The sequence below is a fragment of the Salvelinus namaycush genome, chromosome 37, assembly GCF_016432855.1.
Source record: "Salvelinus namaycush isolate Seneca chromosome 37, SaNama_1.0, whole genome shotgun sequence".
Lineage (NCBI taxonomy): Eukaryota > Metazoa > Chordata > Actinopteri > Salmoniformes > Salmonidae > Salvelinus > Salvelinus namaycush.
Window position 1 is genome coordinate 22,460,685 of NC_052343.1, and position 26,826 is coordinate 22,487,510.

The 26,826-nt window shown below is 42.1% G+C and overlaps 1 protein-coding gene across 3 annotated transcripts in view; it reads right to left on the minus strand.

Moving 5' to 3' along the window:
* Positions 1-26,826, minus strand: part of LOC120031160 (dual specificity tyrosine-phosphorylation-regulated kinase 1B-like) — a 73,296-nt gene that overhangs the window by 16,725 nt on the left and 29,745 nt on the right. The gene's annotated exons all lie outside the window — the stretch shown is intronic.

Here is a 26,826-nt window from a genome sequence, read left to right on the forward strand (position 1 = left end):
CGGCCAAAACAACGCAAAATAATGATTTTTAGCCTATTCATTGATGGAAATACCAGTCGATGGAAATACACTTGACTGGTCATGCTTATCGGTCTATAGGTTAATTTGCATAATTTCGTGGAATTAAATTGGCGCATATACAGTATATTCGTTATGTATCATATTTATCATACACGTACAGCGTACAGATACAGAATGGAAAATCTGTCAGACATCTCAAACAGCAAATGCATAGGAAACGAAAAGCAAGCTTCATCAGTGTGTCACACACCATTTTGCAATGAGCTGGAGAAAGTACGCATTTTGAAAACATATACTTAATTGTTTGAAACATGAACATTTTACTACATATGAGGCATGTCTTACCTTGCCTCAAAGTAGCCTAGCCAAAATCAGACCATATTCGAGATAATTATTTACAGCAACTTTTCTTTCATTGTCCAGTAGCCAAAGCACAATACTAGTCCTATTAGCAACCTGCGCTAGTTGTTGCACATTAGATCTCCCTCTTTCTAAATTTCTAACAGATATTTCCATCTCTGTCACATGAAACCACTCGCAGTATGGTTTGCTAACGGTGTTTTCCCACGAATTGCATTATGGAACGAACATTCGCGCGTAGCCTACTACCTTGTGCGCATTGCTGGGCTTATAATGTGAACTAATATTTTATCAACATTTGAAGCTAAGCGTTTTGATCGGTTGCATCACTCATTTTCATGTAGACTAGACCTACTGGTTGTATGAATTTGGGATCTATCGTTCCACAACTGTCCCAGAGTCTGTTTGGAATGGGCTATTTCTTTCTCGACAAGCTGACCAATAGAACATGTAAACTTTTCCAGTATGGGGATAGTAGATTGACAGGCTAGTGATGTTGCTGTTCGTTACTCTTCTTGTTGGCTGAGGAAAAGTAAACGTGCAGTTATTCTAACATCTTCAAAGTGCACGTCAGAATTCAGTAAGGACGCACATCGTTGTATCCTCAACTTGCATGTTCTGTTAATATGAATTACCATAATGTAAAATGTGATTTCTGTCATTCTGACCACTGTGGGTGGACGCCCTAATCAGGTTATGCATCCAATACATATGGGTCCGGTAAATCTCTCAAATGTCCAGTAAATAAAAAATGCTGCCGGTCAAATGTCAAAAGACAGGGAAATAATGTCCCTTAACTTATACAGTCTGTCCGTCCCCAACTCTGTTCTTCCCTCCAGATGCGAGGAAGATTAAACAGAGAACATGGGGCTCTCCAATGACCTTACACTACTGAACAGTACCAACAGCATGTCCTGTTCAACGGTTTGGTTACTTTTAGTGCAAACCCTTTCAATACATCTTACAGTGCAATGTCCTAAATTGCTGATGAAAACCTTGACCACCGTGCTAGTGTCCTGCAAAACCAACAGATTAATTGCATGTCTCCGGTAAAGTGCAGAAAGAAGAATATGAAAAAAGGGGGTATATAAAATTGATGAGATATTTCACAGCCAATGCTTTTATCACTGGCTTTTAAAGTGAGGAGTAACGTGGGTGAATTTATCAACGACACATTACAACTTGAAATAGCCCGCTGATCAATGGCCGTAGTTTAAACAAAGTGCAAAACAGCACGTCTGAGCACCATCAATCCTGAGGGGTGACTGCACGCATTCTCTCCTATGATAGGATGAGTCCCAACACCGGCATCAGGAGTGGGCTGAGAGGGAAGGAGGAAACATTACATTCGTGACTCATCTCAAACTGCTTTCTGTCTCAGCACAGATACAGAGAGAAACACTCGGACACAAATATTTATAATATTTCTTATTGCTGTTGCATTGTCGAGAAGGAACCTGCAAGTAAGCACCTTATTGAACAATGTACGTCATGTGTATCCTGTACATACGACTAATAAAACTTGAAAACACACACAGTATGTCTCCGGTACACTAATAATTCAATATTAAACTGATTATGGCAGTAGGTGGATAATGCAATTGTCATGTAAACACCTTACTCTGCTCATCTTAAAACACCTGGTTTTCTGACCAATCTTTTTAATTATTAGGACATGTGAACACCGACATTCCAGCGGTGTCTTTGATCTGCGCATGTGCTAGCACCAGCAGGGCGAGCCTCCCTCTGTAGCCTGAGTGAAGTGTGTTTGAAACAACAATATGCATTTTAGAAGTCGTTTTCACATACAAACTTTGTCCAAACTCGAAATGAAATATGCTCGCTGTGGTAGAACATTTATTTCCAGGAAGCCTGATCTCAGATGTGTCCATGTAAACAGGATTATTATGGAAATCCTTCTTCTTGCAAAGCATGTAAACAGTTTAATCAAACTATTATATTAATCTGACTATCCACAATAATCGCATTATTGTGTGCATGTAACCGCACTCACACCAGACCTGTATCCAGAGCTTACAGTGTTACAGTTAATCAGCCTTTCAGATCAATACGACAATGTTCTACAGCAAAGACTGTTTAATAAATCTCCATCAGCATTGGCCATGCATTGTGAGAGGTTAACAATACAACACAGTTTAAATGGTCAAACTAAATAGGACAGCTGCACCTGCAATGTTGTGGTTTTATGCTACAGTAATGACTGTAGATGCACTGGGATCAGAATTGCGAAGAAAACTGTAGAAAACAGAAACTGGTCTACAAAAAACAGAAGAGAAATTTCACAACGCACGGAAACTGCTGTTGTTATGAGAGGCCTTGTTCTGCCCTGGCCTCAGTTGGGAGGGATATGACGATAGTTATGAGGGCTATCTGCCAAGCACTGAGAAATGTCACACTGTGCCTTTAAATGCTGAAGTGAACACATTGAGAACTTCCTGAGTGTGACACCCCCTTCCTCTCTGGCTGCTCATTGGCTGCTAGTATCCAAGGGCTGGGCAGAGAGGTCTCTATAAATAAACCTGGTAGCTTGTGCTGTATCAGCAACCCTTCCCACAATGCCGCTCTCACCCTCCCTCTTCCTCCTCTATTTCTCTCTGCCTGTTACCTCTTTCTCTCTCCCCCAGTCTCTCTCACCCAACCGGCCAAAGCACTCACACAAATGTTGTCTCTAATGGGGCTGGATATTAATAAAATATAGTAGGTAAGGGCACACAGCCATCTATAGACAGACACACAGGTGTACTGCACAGGGTAGAATTCATCCTCACTTATGCAAGTGTCAAATCAGACTGGGTTAAATATACACAGACAGGGGTGTCTGAAGTAATCATTTGCAGCAATTAACCGTGCATGGACCATGAGGTATCCCACCACACCCCTCTACAGCTGACCAAAACAGCTGCCAATCAGTGTGTCACCATAGCAACAGACCAGCCCACTATCTGTCTCTAAGGAACAGGAAGGAAATGGTGTGGGGGGGGTGTAAGGCCAACAGCTGAATTCACCGTCCCTCCCCCCGCCCCTGTCCGTGTCGGCCCCTCTTATACCCTGTTAGGGTAACGGGAGTAGTGGTGCCACCAAGCCAAAGTTGGACACAGGGCAAAAGGCGGGGGGGGGGGGGGAATAGGGAATGATGGAAGGAAGGGATAGAGTGTAGGTAAAGGTCAATAGAAAGTTTCAAAAGCTAAATCTTCTTCTAGAACTGTCTCTGAGCTGAACTCATGCAGGGTGCAGACCCAGCGAGGGCAAGGGAGTGTGGCAGGGGAAGCTAAGCTCATGCCCTCGTGGCGCCCACTGTGTCTGGGCCAGGTCAGGTCACTGCGGACACTCATGCTCCTCTCTCCCGGCACAGCCGGCTCGCTGGCACTGAGGGACAGGCACAGCTGAGACACAAATACTGCGCACTCTGACACTGCGCTTTCAGGCCCAGACTGTTAAAGAGGGGGTGTGAGAGCGAGGGAGAGATAGAATGTGTGTATGCAAGACTGGCTGCTTGTACATCATGAATATGACATTCCATCTGTCAAGTTCTATGTCATAATGTACCTGTGTGTCCCTCCACATGAAACCTCTTTAGTTGTCCAGAATCTCAGTATGTCCCTCAGTGTAAAGGCTCTGGACCTTCACTGTACTGACCCTGACCATTAGCTACTTCTCAAAAGTCAAATGTCATACTCTTGCTTCCACATGCCGGGCAACAATCCAATCAGGACACAGCGGTAATGTCCGCTTCCAGCCTGCACTGCCCAACATGATTGGTGCATCAGATCATTGTCATGACATGACTGGCTTGTACATCTGGTCATTGTCAATCACTGGACTGAAAATACAACCACCTTGGCTTCGGATACAATCCAACAGGATGAAGACAGGCCGGAGGGAAGTACCTAACATCATATGACCGATCACAGTAGTTTGATAAAGGAGGAAGTTCTGGGCATTGACTGGAAGTGTGAGCCATCCTATGAAGTGAACTGACTGACGATTGGGTCTTATAAACTGAGTCCAGGTCAGGAAAAACTCCTTGTTCTCCTGGTGACAATCTCCACCTGCCAATGCCCAGACACCAGCTAAACCTCCTCATATCACTGGCCTGCTCACAGCGCCGGCTGGCGGGCAGCAACAGAGTGCTTTATTTATTTGAGAGCAGCCAATACTCTTCCTCATTTCCTCTTGACCACCCACACACTGACTGTGCATAACACGTCTAGCAGCAAGGAGCTGCTGGGGGGAAGGGGGGCTGGTAGGATTCTCAGGAAGTGAGAGATGTCATCCCTGTGTCTGGCAGTGTGAGTCAAAGTGGAGGAGGAGGAAACAAGATTATTCATCAGAACAGGAGCGGGAGTGATGTCCCACCCCACACGCCCCAGTGATCCACAGAAACCTAAGTGCGTCCCTCGAGTGGAGGCGTCTGTGTTTGGGTATAGCAGTGGAGGCCAGTTGAGAGGGAGGAGGGGTCCAACATGCAGCCACCCAAAAGGTCTCTGAAGACCAGCCACAGTGTCAAACAGAACACTACATAAAAGACAATGATAAATCCTCTACTGCTTCAAGTAACAGGTACATGACTCAAAAGTCCCCATGAGGTGTAATTTCTCAGTGTCATCAAACTAGAGTTTCCATGCCAGCTTCCCCATACCTGGTCACCCCCTCGTACCGACCCCTCTACCCCAACACCCCCGCTATGCCCCCAATGAACTTTAGACAGTCAGCCCCCCAAAGCTGAGTCAGACTGAAAGCTATAAATAACAACCATCTGGGTCGACCTCTTTCATCAAACAGTGACACTGTTAAATTGAGCGCTCACACAGTACATACAAATATAACTAAATCCTCTCCCAAATGTAATGGGAGAGGAGGGCCGACGACAGCCCTGGTACAGGACGATTTGTGGCCGTGGTACTTTCTGGGCTCTGGCTCGACAACTTCTACTACAGAGAGAGAGAGCTGGTATGGATGAGGATGAGCTTAGTACCCAACGCTTGATGTATTGTTTTTTATATTATGTTTCTCTTCCTGCTGGCCAATCCAAATGCCCATCTTGTCAGCAACGACTGAAGCTAATCTGCTGCCTGAAACCCCTGATGGCACAACAGGAGGTATCAAACACACACAAAGTTGTGCAAGCTTTCCCATGCCTCTCGGGTCAGGTGGGCATGTTTGGCATCGTTGCCAAAAACGTAGCAACTTACAGCATCTAAACCACTCCCTTAACCAACAAGTTTCAAATGTGACCCAAAGGACCTTAGGTTCTCATCCCCCTTTGAGAAGGGCTTGTTCACATCTTAGGACGGCTGCAGGTTCTCCTCAGCTCTGGACTAACTCATTAGACTGACCAGCTCTAATCGATCTCAGTGTGACCAAGCTCCTTTGGTGGGCAGCAGCCTGGGCATGTCAGCTCCTGTAGAGGCAGCAGCTATCCATCTAGTCCTGCCTGCCAACAGGAGGTCAGTCTGATTCTTCAGGTGGAGGAAGCAGAGAGGGAAGAGTCACAACTCACCACTGAGGTGTGAACTTACATACAGCCTCGCAAACTGCCTATTTTACTTATGAAAGAACAAGAGAAAGACAGAGAGAGGAGGAGGAGAGAGTCAGAGAGAGAGCGAGAGAAGCAGGGGAGAGTTTGCTTGCTAAATGTTTTATGTGCTTTCCGTGATGGAAGTGGCTGTGTCAGCGTGGATACTGTGAGTGATGCGCAGCAGGGGAGAGGCCGGGGGAGGAGGGGTGCAGAGTGTGGTGGGGGTTGTCTGCCAGGAGATGTGGGATGGCTGGGGCTGCAGGTACAGGCTACAAGCACACTGAGCTCTGCTTCTGCTGCACAATAACATGTTTTCCTTTCAAGCTTGCATCGTCAAAGGGGGTGTTGGGGAGGTTGAGAGGAGGTCGAAGGGGTGGTAAACTAACACAATGTATAACTTAAAATTAAACCAAATTGTTTGCACTCATGACTATTGCATTCAATTACATTTTCAGACAACTTAGAAGCAAAGCAAATACTTCATGAATGTATTGTATTGTTACAAATCAACCTGCAAGGTTGCTAACCAACTAGCCTGCTAACGTTAGCCCTACTAGCCTGCTAAAGTTAGCCCTACCAGGCTGCTAACGTTATCTTAGCACTACGAGTCAGCCAGTTGCTATTAACAACTGGCTTATAGCTACATTAAAGTAAACCAAAGTTTTATAAACACATAACGCCATCTAACCAGTTATCAAAGAATGTTAGCTATTTGCAGTTATCTTATCCAGCAAGCTAACTAGACAGCTAACGTTAGAGAACATGCCTTAAAGTTGACAAAAACAAAAAGGAGAACAGACAAGCCCACTGCACGAAGGCACTAGAGCCTGCCGTGTCCATTGCCGTACATGCCCCATCTACTTCTTGTTTACATCATACTTCCTGTGATTGGTGGATTGTAGGTCACCACCGCCAACACATGGTCTGGAATTGAATTAAGTGCTAGCATGTCTACTGGCTAACATTAGCCAGTTTAAGATAGCTACTGCGCAAGCATACCAACTCAGTAGCACAGCATAGATCCTCAAAATGACTGAGAAATAGTGCATTCTGGGTAGTTTAGAAGCTATCCAGGAATAAGGTAATAAATACGTAATAACCCAAAAACATAACTATGTTTGTACTTGTAGGTAACCATGACTCCAACTAAGTTACTATGTCTTTGACCACACTGTGTTACATTGGTGAGTAAAAACTCATGCTTCCTACCCTTTAACGTATTTAACTAGTGTGAAGCGAAACACCACCACAACACAAATCACCTCAACCCCCCCCCCCCCACACACACACACACAAACACTTAGCCTACGTACTCGCCTCCCTAACAATCTCTAGTCCACACATCCCTATTGCTTCATCACCACAGTCTAAAAGTCACAGCCACAGAAAAGGACAAACTTACTTTCCCTCTTAGCTACAGTCTGAGGGAGATGGAGGGGTGAAGCCTAAAGGGCCATTTTGACAGACTTGGGAGCGTTGCAGAGGTCCCCCCTAACCCTGTATACCAGCTCCTCCCAGCTAAGCTACAACAACAAGGATACTCAATCCAGACTGATTTATTGGATGGTGCATTTGTTTACCTCCACATGACACCAACTTCCACATGAATCACATTCCAGAGGGGGACAATCTCAAGGGACAGCAGCTTATAGAGCACCACTCCACCACCATCTCCTCTACACCAGAGGAGGCTGGTGGGAGGAGCTATAGGAGGAGAGGCTCATTGTAACAGGCACCTGCCACTAACTGTAACCACACCAAACACAACACAGTCCAACAGGCAATACTGTCTGGGGATCTTGTTAAAAACACAGCAATCAAGAGCATTGATTGCATCACTTCAGTCACATTCTTGGAGGGGGGAATGAATGATAACTTCAGTATCTTGTTTACTGGAAAGTCAGAAGGATAAACATGACTCAACCACAGTAAGCAAAGGGACGAGACGTTTCACCTTTAGACCATAAATTAGTGCAGGAAACAAACATGATGAAGGGAGGGAAAGGAGCAAAGGGCAGCGGTGAGGTCGTGGTGTTTGTGTGACTGCTTCAGATACCTCTGCTTTCAGTCTCACAGTCCAAACTCAACTAACAGAGGGCCTAACCTGAGATTTGTTTTCTTTCCCCAGCTCTAATATGGTCCTCGTCTTCTCCCTCTTGTTCTTCTACTTCAGGAAAAGAAGCTCCCACCATGCCTTTACCTTTGGCCTTAGGCCTAACTATTATCATATCTTCAACATTTCCAGACAGAAAATAAATGAACCAGACAGAAAGTCACACTCTTTCTCAAGCATGTTACATTTCTCTCCAGCATCTTTCAGACAGTTAAATCAAATGTTATTTGTCACATGCTTCGTAAACAACAGGTGTAGACTAACAGTGAAATGCTTACCCAGTTACTCAGGGCCCTAAAACTAAGTCAGTAACCTACACGCGTCCGCTCAGCCCGCACCACACTGTGAGGACAGAAATAGGCAGCAGAGAACGAGTCAGTTGGATACTCAGATAAAAATAACTTAAATTAAAAAGGGGGATATAGCTGAAAAGTCACCCAGATGTGGGTATAAAGACTGCATTTTCCCCTCATGTTTCACAGAGTCTGATACCTCTTAAAGTCCAGAGAGGAGCTTCGAGTTACAATTGACAACTACAGCTGTGCGTTGATTTACAATTAGCCTGCTAAATCGCTGTTACTAGGAAGTGATAATGGCAACATTAAAAGTTATGCACTCAGCTGTAAACGTGGACTCGAAGTGTCACCATCTCACTCCAATAGAGATAGCAGTATTAGGAGTGAGGTCTGGCCAGTGAGAAATACTTATGGTTGAGGGGAGGCGGGGTGACTAAATAACTTTCCAACTGCCAAAATGTTCTGGCCACCAACTTAGGTAATCACCAAGTCAAGTTATTTCAGTGCATGATAAGTTTTATTTCTGCTCAAGCAGAAGCCTTGTTTAATATCTACTAGACTTCTACCAACCATGCTATGACAGACAACAGTAGGTGACCTAAGTATCAATGTAACCCCCAGACACCGTGCCCACTTCAGTGGCGGCTCACTGTGTCATGAGAGGGAGTCTCTCAGCAGGGGGATGGGACGACAGGCCAGCGAGGGACACAGACAGTCCTTTCCTGAGCCAAGCTGCAATCCAATTTAAGGCTTATGGGGGCGAATCTGCATTAATCTACTGTACACTAAGCAGTCTACAAGGTGAATCCCGTCAGCTATTCAACAAGTGTCCTCCTCGCGCTTCACTTTTCAATGCAACCTTTCTCGTGGCCTCTCACCCACATGCCGATAACTCGCTTAAGTTTGATGGGAAACTCCTGAGATAAACGGCACCATGGAAAGCTGTGACCTTAAAATAAGCGCTACAATGTCAAGCTTCAAGGGCACAGCCATGGACAACGTGCATGACTGACTGATTGACTGTCTGAACAATGGAGGTGTCAGTGCCTCCCTGCTACCATGCTGGACCAGCTGGTCAGACTGGGATCAGTGGGGGGTGGTGGCTGGTGTGGTCGTCCTCATAAAAGCTTTAGATTGCTTGTTTGATAACATTTTTAAAAATGGGCCAATTAAGTCATTTATATCTAAAGAGCATTAAGTGGATAAACGATTGACGGATAATTGAATTCCCTTCTTGAGCCAATGCCGGAACTGGGCAAGAATGGGAAACCCTTACACAAATAAATAATAAAATGAAAGTATAAACAGAAGAGCATTACAAAAACTGGAAAATGGTCTCCCTAACTCAGTATTCATTCATGCCTTCATCTACCCCATCCCAACTCTCCCTCCACTTCCACATTTATTCTTCCGTCCATTGAATAGGCATCACCATCTCCACAAGCTGCTTCCTGTACTAACACAGACCTGGCTGTTCACTGCCTGAATATCACCACACTAAGGTATCTTTGTCATTAATAAAACAGGCTACATCCTCTGTAATAACACAACAATAAGCCTGGTGTTCAAAAGTAGTTCGAACCCCTGCACCTGTAGGTCCAGGTGTTGCTTTTGATTGACCTGTATTGATCCAGCAGGTCCAGACAGTGATAATCTATCTATAACAGGCAGATACTGTGAAACGTGACAGAACATACGATGTGCAATTCCCCAGGGGCAGGGATTCCGTGAAGCACTTGACTTATACAGCAACAACATAAATCTGTCATGCTACTCGTAAAATAAACTGTGAATTGCCCAAATGTCAAATATTATGTAACCCTGTGAAACTTTAAGAGAATCTCTACAACAGAGGTGATACAAACATAACCTGAGAATTAAAAATAATATGCATCAGGCCCCTAGAAAAGGATAGGACACATGGAGGTGGAGGGGCCCCATCATAGGCTTTGAGGTTTAACACTCAGATCAATAAAGTTGTTTTGCAACCTCACCCACACACACACACACACACACACACACACACACACACACACACACACACACACAGTGGAACTCCCAGCTTCGCTAGTATTTCCCAGCTGCCATGGTAAAACACACTGAAGTGTGAACCACATGACTCTTACAAGTAGAGCACAGCTGTGCAGAACATAAAAGGCATGTGTCCATCCATGGAAACACTAGGACCAAAAGATCAATGGACTGCAGTAGTAACACCTGGGCAACAGTACCCTTGAAAGGGAATGAATTTATTCCCACAATTGTTTGAACAAGTGGCTGGAGACAATTGTGGGAAAGGAGAAGGGGAAAGGGGGTTGGGGTCTCCGAGATGGAACTCCTCTAGGTGGGGTTTGCTTGAGTTTTTGTGATGAGCATTTCTGGGAATCCCCGGCCCTATTAAAATAAACCTAAAACAACTTAAAATGATGGAGCATAAAGGTGTATGTAACACCGCTATTGTTGAGGTAGGTGTTAAAAAATGGTTTTATCCAACCTGAGTTCAAAAATGAACAGGTTGATTCTGTAATTACATCATTGTTATGCCAGTAACAAAACATTACAATATTTGTATTAGTTCCATTCTACTACGTTAAAACATGTGTATGCTATTCCACCGAAGTGCTCTACAATGATGAAAACTGTACTTGATGCATCCATGAGAACAGTAGTAGGACACCGACCAATGGAGCTCTGCAGCTTCAAGTTTAATCCTCCGACTCTTATGGAAAGAATTGATAGGTCTTTCCCCGATTCTCTCGCACTCCTCTCATTACGTCATCACTATAATGCTTGCTTCTTTTTTGTTTTTTACAATTACAATGGCACACAGTTTTGTGATTGTTCATGACTTTGAGGAGGATGATAAGTGCCACAGTGTCATCAACACCACAGATCGCAGAAACTATGCATGAACAACGCTCAAGTGACAACTACGCAAAAACAACGCTCAACTCAAAACTATGCATGAACAATCGTCAAGTCAGAGACCACAAACTGCTTCAGCTCACAACACCGAACATTTACAAGCATTGAACCAACCAAGAGAAACCAGGAAGCTGGTGCCATAGGCAGACACATCTTGATCCAACTCATGCTATAACGAACATCGGTCTTATCAGTTTGTGTCATACAGGATGAACATGTAAGGATACACAATACTCATATCTCAACTAAGAGAATTGAGGATATCACATGCTACAAAAGTTCCATGACAACATCCCACAGAGGTGGTGAACCTTTTGGAAGAGAGGAGGGGGTCTCACAGAGAACTACACAGGTGATGCAATAACAACGTACTTTACCACTTATAATTCCACACTCATTATTCAAGTATGACAAATAACTATCTTTGCTTAGATTGATCCACTAAAAGATTACAACATGTGCTTAGTGAGAGAGTGAGTGAGAGTTTGTGTCTGTTTGTTCAACTGTGAGTGTGTATACTCATTCACAAACCAACAATATTTGTACTAACTTTTTGTCGGTTTCCGTAGTAGGTGTGACTGAGTTGGTAAGTAGCGACTTTGCTCTGGGTTGTTGATCCAGGATTCGGTCGGCAAGTTTGCGACCATTCTGTTAGAAGGCTGCGACTTCTCCTCCACTGACGAAGTGATCACCATCTGAAACTCTTGTGTGTTGGGCCGCTGTATCCCAGAAATCAAGTCAAAGTTTATAATTTGGGGATTCCAAATATTACTTTGGAAAACTATGAGGATGCATCAAGTGTAGAGTGAAGGGGTAATCCCCGCCTTAGGACTCTTCAGAAATCTCTGCAATCCAGCAATATACATCCAACAACAATAAAACTCAGGTTTGAACCGGAAAGGCAGGTATATAAGGGTTTCACACAAAAATATTTCTTTGTCAACAATTCAATCCTGAAGTGGTGGAGACATTAGGAACCAACGAAACTAAAAAGGCACCATTAACTTGTTTCCAAAAAAGTTTCACGTCGTCTTTCCTCTGTATTCTTTATTACTATGTTTCTCTAAGGCAATGAACTGGGTTTCAGGCAACAATGCTTATTTATTTCTGACATAAAAATATAATATAATTATTTAAACTACATATTCTTATATAATTCATAGCTATTTCTTATTTAATATATATATATATGCTTCTCTGTGTATATGGGGAAGAAAATATTTGGTTACTCAAGTTTGCTTCTTATAAGTGCAGTTTCTCATGCATTGTTCCATGTTCCGTGCTGAAAAAAATGTTTAATTCCAGTCAAAGATACAAAGAAGATACAGTCAGAAAGTTGAGCAGGGTGAGATGTATATCTTGGAGCTTGACTGAGACAGGACCCCCACTCGAATTTCCAGTTTTGATAATTCAGCAGCTGACAATGGAACCAGAGCTAAAGCTGGAAGTGTTGCTGAGCTGAGGGTGGGGGTCTCAATTTCCAACTACCACCATTTACCCCATCACTCTAAAAATAGCCTTTGCCTCTTAGATTCCGTGTAAGTATCCTATTGTGAACTAATCAGTCAAAAAATAAGCAGGTGAAAGCAATCGAAAACATCTGTGCTGTTTTCTTTCCCAGACTTCAACCTGGTGGTTTAATCCAGTGACACAAAAAGTACAGTTCAGAGAGATAAATCATCCACAGTAAAAGCTTTTTGTCTTTGTCTCCTTCACCAGATGCATAAACATGAAAATCTACCCTTCCCCCTTAAAGGAACTAGCGAAGTCCGCAGTTAACTGGTGACCTTAAGCGCTGCCAGGTCGAAAGGGTGGGAGGAGAGGGACACGGAACTAAAAACACGAGTGACAACAACCTTTAGCTTGTGAAAAATGTTATTATGTGCAGGAAGAAGAAATAAACACGTGCATGCAAAAATAAATATAACAAAGCAAAGTCCTCATGTGCAAGTAAGTGTATTCCAAGGCACAACAAAAGTAAACCGTATTCAGTGTCAGTTTCTTGCTCTCTATTCCAAAGCCTCTGATCTAGGGAGTCAATGCGAATCTCTTGATGATAAAAAAAAGTGAATATTCAATTTTTAATTGATGTGCCAGAGACGCGTCCTCATACGCAGCAACAATGTATCCTTCTCTCTCGCCAGTTCCGAAAGGCTGTTCGTTAACTACAGAATGTCAAATACTTGAATATAATATTTATAGCAATAGATCCGGTCCGCACTCTCACAGATAATATGTTTCTTTTAATTGACGTCTCTCGTCTGACAAGACATTGACGACGGTACAATATTCCGGTTTTGGAGTGACGACAGTACAATATTCCGGTTTTGGAGTCTGTTCGTCAGTTTTGATTCAAAAACTGTAGCGACTGCTCAACAAAAAATAAAGTGGGTTTCCGGAAGTGAGTCTTGATCCCCGCGAAAGTAAAATAAAAACGTGCCTTTAAAACAAACCCCAATACTCCGTAGATCCAAATTATCAAAAGCAATAGACTTTTCAACACTGTCACCTCCCTCTCACACTGTCTTCTACGCAGTCGTTCGCTGCCAGTCAGTTCGGAGCTTCTGTATGTGTCTCGATGCTCTCTCCTCACGCTCCTGTCGCCTTTGATACCTCCAGGTCAAACAATTAACTGTATTTTCATTCAATCCTCTGATTTTTCTCGCAGGATATTCACCTCCGAGGTGGTGTTCTTCCCGGGTAGCATTAACTCATATTCGCCCCTCTCCCGTTATTACTCCCTGTGCTGGCTACCCTTTCTGGCCGGCTCCACACCCTGCGATGCGGATTGTTCCAACAGCTATTCGAGCGCAGGGGGGCTGTGGAGATACACTCCGATAGCAGCGGAGTTGACGCAGCTCCATGCACATTAATGTTTAAAACTCTTAAATTATCGGGGCTACCTAGAATCACAGTACAGCAAGGAGACATTACGCATGGTTTTATTTGCCTGTTTATGTGAAATTACACGCGGGGTACTTGAAATATTGTAACACACACAGCTACATGATGTCAACCCTGAGACTTTTCGCATCCCCCTTTTCGAGAGTAGTTGCGCCACCAAGTTGCTCCTCTCCATTTATAGTAACAGGCAGATATATATACACACTTTACATATACATACATATATATATATATATACACACACACACATATATACACATACACATTATATATATATACACACATACACACATACATATATATATACATATATATATACACACACACACATATACACGTATATATATACACACACATATATACATACATATACATACATATATACACATAAATAAATATATACACACACACACATACAGTGTATATATATCTGCCTGTTACTATAAATGGAGAGGAGCAAAAGGGGGGATGCAATGTCTCAGGGTTGACATCATGTAGCTGTGTGTGTTACAATATTTCGGGGTGGCAGGTAGCCTAGTGGTTAGATCGTTGGGCCAGTAACCGAAAGGTTCCTAGATCAAATCTCTGAGTTGACAAGGAAATAATCTGTCGTTCTGCCCCTGAACAAGGCAGTTAACCCACTGTTCCTAGGCCGTCATTGTAAATATGAATTTGTTCTTAACTGACTTGCCTAGTTAAATAAAGTTTAAATAACTGTGTGTAGATCAATATATATTGATCTACACACAGTTATTTAAACTTTATTTAACTAGGCAAGTCAGTATATATATATATATATATATTGATCTACACACACACACACACAGAGAGAAAGAGCGAGAGAGAGAGAAAAGGACTACATCGATGGGGCATGCCCAAATAAAAGCCCTTACCACTATTCACACAATATCTGAAAATGACAACCGCAACAATATTCCTGAACGAGATACTAGTATACATGCTGTGGCAAAAACTTGCCAGCTCATCTCAATCTATAACAAAATAATGAGTCTGATGGAGCATAAGGAAAATATACAAGTGATTTATAACTAATTATTAAGGTATTGGATAAAGTCAAACAAGTTACCTTAGAATCAGTAATGTAATCAGTTAAGTAAAGCAAGCATTTTGTGACACTATATTTGAGTCAACTTGAATCTGTAGCCTATTTATGACTTTATCTTTCAGAAGTTTATTACAAGTCATGATAATGACAAAAGTTGCTTCCTGTTCCTCAGGTTTATTCAGAAAAGAATTACTAAGACAGCTATTTGTTTGCTGTCCTTCACCATGTCTATTTCTGCAAGCTTCATTTCGTTCTACCAGTCCTTGAGAATGATTTCACCTTTTCTGTGCTAAAGCACGCACACTGGCAAAACCCTTCCCCTTCTCTTATTGCTTTCCACTGCCACTACTCTCCGCTCTTCCTGACGCGCCTTCCCCGATCGTGAGCACCACACTCCCCACCCCCAGTGTGCGCGTTCGCAGGCTCTGTTGCTATCCGACTCCACGGCAGCTCGAGCGTGATTGGTCAGACGACGTCCCTTCAGCTGCATGAATTGGTCAACTTGGATATCTGGGCGGAGATAGAAAATGAGGCTGCCCTGTCCTCTTGCCTCCTCGTCGTCGCCAAACGCATCGCGGAGGCAGAAAGACGTGCCCGCTGAAACAGTTAAAGACCTCAGGTAGACAGACAGGGGAAGGGGGTAAGACCACTAGAAATGCGACCAAAGGTGTAGCTCATGAAGTCATGCAAAAAAGGAAGCTAGAACAGTTTCCTACAGAACAGTTTCCTATAGAAAAGTTCAAACAATACTTTAAACTTCCCATAAATAGCATGCATAACTGGAATAGGGCACAAAAAAACACAAAACGAGAATGTCTAATGCCAGCACAGGGACATCTGCCAGGTGACCGTTCACATCTAATTAAAATATTCTGTCCAATACTTGCCTGCAAGTCACACAAACTAGGATAATGTAAGCAAAACAGGCAATAACATGATTTAGGATATCTGAAAACACTGGCAATCTGATCAAACTGAGTAACTTTTTTGGAACATCAACTAAATATACTTTGTTTCTTCTTCAGATCAAATACAGGAAGAAAATAAACCCCTGTGACACCAATAAATGGCAATGGGGTAAATTATTATCTATATGATAATAAGTAATGTTGTGATAATTTAGCCTTGGTATTTTTGAAAGCTCTGAAAATAATTCCCTGTGACATGTGGAACCGAAACAGCATTGTCTGTTCTCAAGGAGATTGCATGTTGTGAATCCCTGCGTGTTCATGTTGGGTATTCGTTTCTCTATTCTCCCCCAAAAGAACAGCAACTGGAGAGATGGGAGGGGATGTACAAAACGAGGTTAACCATGCCGTCATTCATCCTCCACGGTAGCCAGTGAATGTGCGTGTTCCCCCTTCAGAAAAACGTGAACTTCACTGCAGACAGCTACTGTCGTCATGCAAGGATTGGGATAGATTTCAGCACACAACTTTATCAAACTGCGAGCTGGAGATATTTGAAATAGCTATGCAGCACATGTCACTTCCATTAGAGAGCACTGTTGATGCAAAAACTAAACCCCAATTACAGGTTATAGGTTAGCGACATTACTGAGGTGGTGGGTGACATGGGAGTGGGGTTGTGGGTGCTCACACCCAAAATAAATGTACAATTTGCATGCAGGACAAGGACATTAGAATGACTTTTGCAATAGCACCTGGGGTTGCTCTGCAGTTGCACTGTGTATGCATGTGCTATGTTCTGGGGCTGACTGGCAATTTAAAAAGTCGCAGGGTATTGCTATATTTCTCAATTATGAATGTTCTCTAGACCACAAATTAGGATGTAAACAGTCACCAACAACAATTATTCAATGTTCTGAACATTTAAAAAAAAAAAAACGGTGTTACCAGAAACATACAAATGATGAGAAAAATAACAATAGGTAGCCTTAACAAAACATGTAATATATATTAGAATAAATAACAATTATGTCCCCAAATGTGTGTAAACTGCAATACAACTTAATTCCAAAATGCCAGGGACTTTGACAGTCTAATCTGATCTGGAGACACAACAGCTTCTCCATCTTTGTTCCAAAATATGACACAACAAATATGAATAGCAACGTTATACTAAACTTGGTTGAGCAATTAGCCAGCAAATTCAGTCCCCTTTCTCCTTAGCGCCGAACAGAGGCACAGCAAGGCACATACAGTCCAAACCGAACTGGTGCAGCCTCCTTGTGTCATTAACACTATTTTGATTGTATACGCACAAATGTATAGATAAATGTGTACGTGTATTATGTGATCTGATTCTCAGGAGGGAGTGTGACTCCGTTCCAATAAATCACGTTTGCAAAGCACCCAGACACCCGAGATTAAAAACGCAAGGCGAAGACTCCGGGACTCACGTGCCTTGCAGCAAAATTCCACCCGGCAACTACACACTGTACCATGGTAACAGCCCTGCCATTGGTCCCGGGTGCGTTTTGAAATGACCAATGGGAGGACCGGCAGCGGGTGATGCGTGTTGCTAGGTAAACATGATGCAGTGGGAAGATACGGTAGGCGAACTCTACAGAAGAAGCTACGAGCGCCAGAGGAACGGAGGGGTAACACAGCAGCGAATTACAATTACACTGCGGGGAGGTTGCCGGGGTTGCGTTTCAGCTCAGCTAAAGCTTGGGAAGATGTTTTATAAGGTGTGTGTATACTGTAGAACTAAATGTCCTTTAATTTCAGCGATAAGTAGACCCAGAGACAAGCACTGATTTCACCCATCATAATCATTACCCATTCTCACCTAGCGAAGGGATGGATGGAATCCTTACCAACAACGAATCACATGCTTCTCTGCTGTATTTTCAACCTCCATATCTACAGACAGAATATCCAAATATATATCATAGCTCTCATGGCCGACCAGTGAAATCCTAACAACTAAATAAGGTTACATGGCGCCTTGTGACGCCAAGGTCTCCACCTTTAAAAAAAAAAGGCACCAACCTTTTTACTAACCTTTGAAATGGAATAAAATTAACCAATAATACAATTTACTTTGTAAAAACATTGAAAATTATGCAACAGAAAGTGATGTAAAATGCTTGATTTATTAAAGTTATCTAGAACTTGCAGTATGTTACAGTTGTTACATCAAGCTGCAACTGCTAAAAGTAACACACTGACAAACAGTTTCAAATATCAAACTTTGACGTGAGTGAAACAAAGTAAATCCAAATATACATCTATGCATCATCCTGTTACAACATGCCCCTCTGATCATCACAACAGCTCAAGGACCTCTGGGAGGATTGGGAAATGTGGCAGAATTTCTGTTCATGGATTTCTGTTCATGGCTAGAAGGGATCCAGCTTTTGTCAAATTAACATCAGATTTGACTTTTCATAGCAGGTTAGGAGAATTAGGTTAAGGTTAGGAAAAGATTTAGGGTTAACTAAAATGCAAAAAAATATATACTTACATTAATTTGACAAAAGCTGGATCCTTTCTAGCCATGACCCATAATTCCACCCGGCAACTACAGGCGTTTACAAAACAGACGCAAGGCATGTCATAGGTGATGAGCATGAGCATGTGTTATGTTTCCCAGTGGGCTATATAGTGTACAGGAAAGGTTGGAGTTACATGTGACAAAAATGGCCTAATGTTGCTACTGCCACGAGAGTTCTGCCAAGAAACCCAAGAGCAAGCAGAGAGTCAAGTTGAACACTGAAAGAAGTTTGAGGCGCTTCCTCCATAAATAGGACCCGGCAGGTCCCTGCAAGGACAGGTGGTTTCCTGCAAGGACAGGTGTAGGATTGTACAAAGGGGAGGCAAATACTCGGGCCATGCCGGGAATACTGGACAAACAGATTGAGCAATCTAGACAATATTAGTGTCATAAAGTTATGACATTTTTCCCCTTGCGAGTAACCATGCAGAGTTACAAATGAAATTCAATACAGAAAGAATTTCAGGAAGTCCAATAATCTCATCAAATCAAATTTTATTTGTCACATGCACCGAATACAACAAGTGTAGACTTTACTGTGAAAAGCTTACTTACAAGCCCTTAACCAACAGTGCAGTTCAAGAAGAGTTTAGAAAATATTTACCAAATAGACTAAAAGTAAAAAATAATAATAAAAAATAACACAATAAGAATAACAAGGCTATATACAGGTGGTACCGGTACCGAGTCAAGTGTGCGGGGGGTAAAGATTAGATGAGGTAATTTGTACATGTAGGTAGGTGACGTGACTATGCATAGATAATAAACAACGAGTAGCAGCAGTGTACAAAAGGGGGGAGGGGGCAAATGTAAATAGTCCAGTGCCGATCTTATTAATTGTTCAGCAGTCTTGTGGCTTGGGGGTAGAAGCTGTTGAGGAGCCTTTTGGTCCTAGACTTGGCGCTCCGCTACCGCTTGCCGTGCAGTAGCAGAGAAAACAGTCTATAACTTGGGTGACTGGAGTCTGACAATTTTATGGGCTTCCTCTGACACTGCCCATTATATAGGTTCTGGATGGCAGGAAGTTTGGCTCCAGTGATGTACTGGGCCGTACGCACTACCCTCTGTAGCGCCTTACGGTCAGATGCCGAGCATTTTCCATACCAGGCGGGTATGTTATGTTTTTGTTATGTGATGCTTATAAATGATAACTGTTGAATAGAAAACATCTCCTTCAATGTCTGCTAATGACACCTAGAGGTCCCCATTTTCCTGTATGAAACCGCTGAACATGACTGAGGTATAAATGTGTTCTGCTCAGAGTTACCATCAATTCCATGTCAATTCTAATAAATAAATTCAGGAAAGCAAATTCTAATTTTTATCCCAATTTCATTAATAATACTTCTCTATAATTTAATTTTACGCTATTTTAATTCCCAAATTTATTTTGGCTCCCTATTTATTGAGAAAAAAATGTTTTGCCAGAAACTTGTAACCTGTTCTCATGCAGGAGCAGGTCCACCGTCATTTGTGTGCATTACTGTGTCTGTATTAAAGGGGGAGGGATAATGGCAAAGAGAGAGGTCTTACGCGGCATCACTATGCACGTGTCTTTGCGCTTATGCCGACCCTTTTCTGGAGAGAGACAGTAGAGAATCCCCACTGTTAATCCCTGATGAGGCTCCCCCTCCCCCTGCTCGACCTTTCACCTGAAAAGCACACATTCATTCCAGCACGGACAGACAGACAGACGGGGCTAATCGCACATACCACCAAACTGTGTTACACAGAGACCCAAAAGCGTTAGACAGGATGCACATCTATTGTACATAACACAATGTTGTCTCTGCATGCGTGTGGACATTTCCAATGTTGCACTATGTCATGGTTTACAATGCCAAGATTAAAGGTAATTTTTTTCTTAAGCGGTCAGGGAGAGTTTATTTTGAGATCAGGTTTCTGTTTGGGATATACCCATAAGAGGCAATGGCACAGTTCCAGTTGTGACAGTCTGTCTGTGTGCAAAAAAATACCCTCCTGCTCTTCCATTTAAATTAACAGCATACATTTCGCATTCAAATACAGACATAAAACAAAATATTTTTTAATCAACTGATGGTAGTAAGAGGAATTGGAACTTAGGCTTTGTGACAGCACCGGGCTGACTCTAGGACCAGGATAAACACCCAGAAGTAGATTAAGGGGTGTGATGCAGGCCAAACGTTGTGATAATTGAGGAGGGTCTGGTGGTCCCTCCTTTGCTGCCCCCAGTGGCCAACCTTAACTATTACAACAAACCACTGGCTGGGTACTGCCAGAGGAGGAACTAGCACCAACCAAGCAACTGCACTGTGTTATAGGGGAGCAACTCACTCCAGTGCAAAGTGCAATTAAATACTACATGGATGTTGCTAGGATCACATCACACAATGCTTTTTTAAATGTAGGGCAACATTTTCTAGATTCAGTGTCAAGTATAGAGAAACTCCTTTTTACCATCAGCTCCGGCTTCAATATTAATTTATAACCCCTAAAATAGCTGCAGTTTATACTGTCAGGATGGATTTGGAGAGGGATAGGCAGGCAGACACATTTCACAGTCATCATTAACATTATTAGAAACGGCTCCGGCAGTATGACTTGCCAGAAGACAAACCCATTACAAAATCTATTGGAACACAGAACACATACCACCACAGCCAGGACTAGACCTTGTACTGACTATCTAACTGAAATAGCATAACAATAATTAGCAGATTTTCTGAAACAAGCTTTAGTTATTTTTAGCCCAGTTTGGAGAGTCAAATCTACCTTCTCTCCATCCTAGATCCATTACAATATCTATGCATAATGATGAAGAAACAGTGACATAACATTGACTGAAATTAATAAATTGTAGCCTAAGTACCGGTCGTAGACAGTGACTCAATTCTGATAGGGGAGTGAGGAGGGCATTATATATTGTAGGCGGTGGTCTCTCCCAAAACCCCCAGCTGAACACCACAAGATTAGCTGTTATCAATGAACAGCAGTGGAAGTTTTCTTTATATAAATGTAAACATCTGCCTTAAAGGGATACTGAGAGATTCTGGCATTATACCCTTTTTATGTCTCTGCGTGCAATAAGAAGGAAGTTAGCGTTAGTTTCGCAAGCCATTGCTAACTAGCGTTAGCGCAATTACCGGAAGTCTACAGGTACGGTAGCATTGCTACAAAAAAAAGTACAGGAAGGATGGACAGACAGACAAGGACAGCTGCAGCATCTATTCAAATATCTAAACTGAGACATAAAAACAATAAGAAACTCAATTTTCCATCCAGCAAGCAACCGATCCAGTTTAAAGCTGCAATATACAACTTTTCGGGCGACCTGACTAAATTGACATAGAAATTGTGCTTGTTTCATTATTTGTTACTTACATTTTTTTTTTTTTTTTTTACTTAACACGTTTTTCTTCTTAACTTCTTAAAGCATTGTTGGTTAATAAGGGCTTGTAAGTAAGCATTTCACTGTAAGGTCTACACCTGTTGTATTCGGCGCATGTGACAAATAACATTTTATTTGAAATGTGAGATAGACTTGCTTTCAATGGAGAATGACAGATCTAAGAAGTGGTATATCTTTTCTATGTGGGCTATTTCTAAGCCTACAGTTCTAAAGTATTTTTTTGCGTCTTTTACTTTCAGTTTTGTACACCAGCTTCAAACAGCTGAAAATACAATATTTTTGGTTATTGAAAATATATCTAACAGTGGTTTAGATTAGGGATGCACGATATATCTGTGAACATATCGGAATCGTCCGATATTAGCTAAAAATGCCAACATCGGTATCGGTTAAACATAGTTTAACGCCGATGTGAAAAACTGACGTGCATACCTATATAATGTAGGTACATGACGTAATGACGCCACGTAAAGCTTTGCAGTACACAGCATTCCTAACCTAGCCCACAATGTCTGCTGTGTGGATCGAGCAGTCAACAAGTCGAGCAGTCATTTGAAAGAGTAAGACCATTTCAGCGAGACAACTCAAAGGCGAAATCCATTAACGCCAAGATAATGGAATTCATTGCCCTTGACAATCAACCGTTCTCTGGCGTGGGTGATGTTGGCTTTCTTGACCGATCGAGCACCGGTACACACTAACGTTACCAAGTGCGCTATTGTTCAGATGTTGACCTACCGAAGTTACACAGTAATAGCGTCACTGCTATTAGTTTCACGACATACTATGGAACGCCATTTGGGTCTTTGCGTGTCAAAAAAGATAGACATCAAATAACACTATTTGACACGTTAACTTCTTATGGCTGGGGGGCGCTATTTTCACGTTCGGATGAAAAGCGTGCCCAGAGTAAACTGCCTGCTACTCAGGCCCAGAAGTTAACATATGCATATTATTGGATAGATATTTGGATAGAAAACACTCTGAAGTTTCTAAAACTGTTTGAATGATGTCTGTGAGTATAACAGAACTCATATGGCAGGCAAAAATCTGAGAAAAAATCCAACCAGGAAGTGGGAAATCTGAGATTTGTAGGTTTTCAAGTCTTTGCCTATCCAAGATACAGTGTAAATTTGGTCCGATTGCACTTCCTAAGGCTTCCACTAGATGTCAACAGTCTTTAGAACCTTGTTTCAGGCTTCTACTGGGAAGGGGGGAGCGAATAAGAGCTGTTTGAACCAGGTGTCTGGCAGAATGCCATGAGCTAAGTCAGGTGCGCGGCCGTGAGAGCGAGCTCTGTTCCTTTTCATTTCTAAAGACAAAGGAATTGTCCGGTTGAAACATTATTGAAGATTTATGATAAAAACATCCTAAAGATAGATTCTATACATCGTTTGACATGTTTCTACGAATTGTAACAGAACTTTTTTGACTTTGTCTGGACATAGTGCTCGCACGTTGTGCATTTGGATTACTGGACTAAACGCGCGAACGAAAAGGAGGTATTTGGACATAAATTATGGACTTTATCGAACAAAACAAACATTTATTGTGGAACTGGGATTCCTGGGAGTGCATTCCGATGAAGATCATCAAAGTGAATATTTATAATGCTATTTCTGACTTTTGTTGACTCCACAACATGGCGGGTATCTGTATGGCTTGTTTTGGTGCCTGAGCGCTGTACTCAGATTATTGCATGGTGTGCTTTTGCCATAAAGCTTTTTTGAAATCTGACACAGCGGTTGCATTAAGGAGAAGTATATCTTTAATTCTATGCATCACACTTGTATATTTTATCAACATTTATGATGAGTATTCCTGTAAATTGATGTGGCTCTCTGCAAAATCACCGGATGTTTTGGAGGCAAAACATTACTGAACATAACGCGCCAGTGTAAACTGAGATTTTTGGATATAAATATGAACTTTATCGAACAAAACATACATATATTGTGTAACATGAAGTCCTATGAGTGCCATCTGATGAAGATCATCAAAGGTTAGTGATTAATTTTATCTCTATTTCTGCTTTTTGTGTCTCCTCTCTTTGGCTAGAAAAATGGCTGTGTTTTTCTGTAACTAGGCGCTGACCTAACATAATCAGATGGTGTGCTTTCGTCGTAAAGCCTTTTTGAAATCGGACACCGTGGTGGGATTAACAACAAGTTTATCTTTAAAATGGGGAATTTTAATTATGAGATTTCTGTTGTTTGAATTTGGCGCCCTGCACTTTCACTGGCTGTTGTCAAATCGATCCCGTTAACGGGATTTCAGCCGTAAGAAGTTAAATAAGCTTTTCATTTGACACATCAAATAACACCGTTCTATTATAGAATGTTGTCTGTTCTGAATTTGCACTTGCAAGCCAAGCACCACCACTATCAGTATCACTGTCAAAGCTGTATAAAAAAAAGTCTGCAAACAAGCAAACACCGGCCACGAACGATGTGTTTAAAATACCTCGTTGGTAATAAAGCATTACGTTTGACCGCAACTTCTGGGGTAGCTAGCTAGTTTTAGCTCGGTACCTAGCTAGCACCAATACAACCAGCCTAAAATAAATGACCAGTAGAAACTGCAGTCATTTTCACTATTCTTAGCAATGATGTAGGAATCCTTGTATTAACAAATTATTGTCTTTTGTTGATTTTATATAACAACATTCCAACGTCATTTAGCATGATCTATTCAATTATGGCATAATTCTACTATTTGTATTCATTTGCATCACTGTCAATGACACACTTTTATTTTGAAGGCTAACCGCAAAGTACACTATTGTGGCTAATCCTTATTGTGGCTAGCTTCACATAGATGAGTCCAACCACCATTAATCCTTCCGTGGCCTCCAACTGCTCTTAAATGCTAGTAAACGAAATGCATGCTCTTCAACCGGTTGCTGCCTGCACCCGTTCGACTAGCATCACTACTCTGGACGGTTCTGACTTAGAATATGCGGACAAATATAAATACCTAGGTGTCTGGCTAGACTGTAAACTCTCCTACCAGACTCGCATTAAGCATCTCCAATCCATAATTAAATCTTGAATCGGCTTCCTATTTCACAACAAAGCCTCCTTCACTCGTGATGCCAAACATACCCTCGTAAATCTGACTATCCTACCGATCCTTGACTTTGGCGATGCCATTTACAAAATAGCCTCCAACACTCTACTCAGCAAATTGGATGTAGTCGATCACAGTGCCATCCGTTTTGTCACCAAAGCCCCATATACTACCCACCACTGCGACCTGTATGCTCTCGTTAGCTGGTCCTCGCTACATATTTGTCGCCAAACCCACTGGCTTCAGGTCATCTATAAGTCTTTGCTAGGTAAAACTCCGCCTTATCTCAGGTCACTGGTCACAATAGCAACACCCACCCGTAGCACATGCTACAGCAATTATATCTCACTGGTCATACCCAAAGCCAACACCTCCTTTGGCCGCCTTTCCTTCCACTTCTCTGCTGCCAATGACTGGAACGAATTGCAAAAATCACTGAAGTTGGAGACTTATATCTCCCTCCCTAACTTTAAGCGTCAGCTGTCAGAGCAGCTTACCAATCGCTGCAACTGTACACAGTCCATCTGTAAATAGCCCATCCAACCAACTACCTACCTCATCCCCATATTTGTTTTTGTGCTCTTTTGCACAGCAGTATTTCTACTTACACATCTTCATCTGCACATATATCACTCCAGTGTAAATTGCTAAATTGTAATTACTTCGCCACTATTGGCCTATTTATTGCCTTACCTCCTTACTACATTTGCTCACCCTGTATACAGATTTTTCTATTGTGTTATTGACTGTACGTTTGTTTATCCCATGTGTAACTCTGTGTTGTTGTTTTTGTCTCACTGCTTTGCTTTATCTTGGCCAGGTTGCAGTTGTAAATGAGAACTTGTTCTCAACTGGCCTGCCTGGTTAAATAAAGGTGAAATTTAAAAAACGAAATAATAAGAACTGTCTTATAAATTAAGGTTATTTTAGATGATGACACCTATCTATATAGTTAGCTAGCTAACTATAGCTATTGAAACAGATGTTGTTTTGCTATGTTTTTGGGAACGAACATTGTTTGCATCCATGAGCTAGCTAGCTTTTTTTATGACCAGCACTGTAGGTGCGCGAGACAAGTTTACCAACATCATAGCATACGTATCGATGAATCATGACATATGAAATACGAGTGATAGTTATTACACATTGATTACACTATGTAAAAAAATGTAGGAACGCATTAAATTAGTATGTGACGTGCAGTCATATTCAGGTCCTGATTGGTGAACAAGCTTATTGTTATTTGCCGTGTATCTTTTAAGACATGCAAAGACCCAAACGGCGTTCCATAGAAATCCTGGTTGAGAATGAAACGACTGAACAACGAAACAGCACAGCAAGTAAGTGAAAGAAATAGGTTTTGATTATGTTTTACTGGTAATGGGGACATGCGTAAATGCCAACAAAATAACTTTTTGGTCAGTGTGGTGTGTGTGTGTGTAACCTTTATTTAACTAGGCAAGTCAGTTATGAACAAATTCTTATTTACAATGACGGCCTACCCCTTCCAAACCCAGACGACGCTGGGCCAATTGTGCGCCGCCCTATGGGACTCACAATCACGGCCAGATGTGATACAGCCTGGATTCGAACCAGGGACTGTAGTGACGCCTCTTGCACTGAGATGCAGTGCCTTAGACCGCTGTGTCCATATGTGTGTGTTAACTATTTAACTATAAT